Below are 1486 nucleotides of genomic sequence, written 5' to 3' on the forward strand. Positions count from 1 at the left end.
AGCTAACAGGCTAATCTGAGGTTGTTCTTCCATGAAGTAACCTGTTGTCCTCCATCCATATTTTCAGTTCCAGGCTGAGTCATTTCTACCTTCTCCTCTCTGTCAACGCTCTCTGGTTTCATTTAAAAGAGTCGATCATCAGATATTGTCCAAGATTAACCTTCAGGGTGGATATAGCTCAATAGCAGCCTTACACTGAGGACCTATCCATGTCATCATTTACCCAGAATGCTTTGTGTGTAAATAAAATGGCTCCGTCCGTGTTAAAACATATTTTAAAACAATTACAAAACTAAACAGCTTACAGTATTTTTACAGTCTTTATTTTACAGTTAAAATATGTTTATCAAATAAAGTCTAATGKTACAACTAATCAGGGATCCCTTTAAAATGTCTGCTCACCCTTTAGCGTTTACCTTAGGTTGGGATTTTTTGACATGAGAAACACTATTGGGCTGATTAACAGTTTAATATGTAGACAAATCAGAAATAACTGTGGGACAGTTCTGTAGGGGTGGTTCTAATATTGCRTTGATCTACAAACATGCAGCTTTTTTGCAGCTCTAATCAATGGGTTCAAACAAGAACAATGCAAGTTACGACCGACAAGTTTACACTGAAACCTGACTCAACTGGCATCTTGGTTTATACCCACAAAACAAAGGAAATTATGATTGCTTTAAATATGCTCAGCACAAAAAGTGAGGAAATGTGTGTTTGGTATTTCTTTGTTGTAACAATGCTTCTTGACAGTACATCTTATACCATTGGAAAGACTTTTAAATGGTGCCACATTTGTTAGGAACATGCATTTGTGGGATGCACTTTAGAGCTGAGTGTGTGGGTTTGCTGTTGCTATTGACTTTTGTTTTGAGCTTCTGGTGCCCCCAGGTGCTACCATTCACGTGCTGGTATAAGATTTATTGGCAAGAAGCATTGTTACAACAAAGAAATTATCTACCAAACACACGTTTCCTTACTTTTTGTGCCAAGTATATATATAAAAAAAAACACTTCAGATTGGCAAAGTTTTTTTTAGTTTATTTGCCTGGAGTTGTTACTTTTCTCCTGGCAACTTGATAKAAAATCTACTGCTGCCAATGCATGGCAGCCTCACCTCTGTCAGCAGTGCAGCTGTGGCTACAATGTAGCTTACCACCATCAGTGTGTAAATGGGTGAACAATTGACGTGTGAAGCACTTCGGAGTTTGTGGGGACTTAACAAAGTGCTATACAAGTTCAGGTCATTTACTRTTAACGAGCTTTGATWGTGTTGAAGATCCCAAAACAGACTTGGGTGACTGTAGGCAGTGGTATTTCTAGAGGGGGGGCACAGGGGGGCAGATGTCATTGAAAAAAATGATACCTGCCACCCCAGTTTCACCYTATTTGTTGGCTAGTCAATAAATATTTGTACATTCTCTACAGTGTTCACACAACTCCATCTTAGCTCACTTATTTATTATTTTTATCATTATTATTATTA

This window comes from Austrofundulus limnaeus, unplaced genomic scaffold (assembly GCF_001266775.1).
Source record: "Austrofundulus limnaeus strain Quisiro unplaced genomic scaffold, Austrofundulus_limnaeus-1.0 Scaffold262, whole genome shotgun sequence".
NCBI classification, from domain to species: domain Eukaryota; kingdom Metazoa; phylum Chordata; class Actinopteri; order Cyprinodontiformes; family Rivulidae; genus Austrofundulus; species Austrofundulus limnaeus.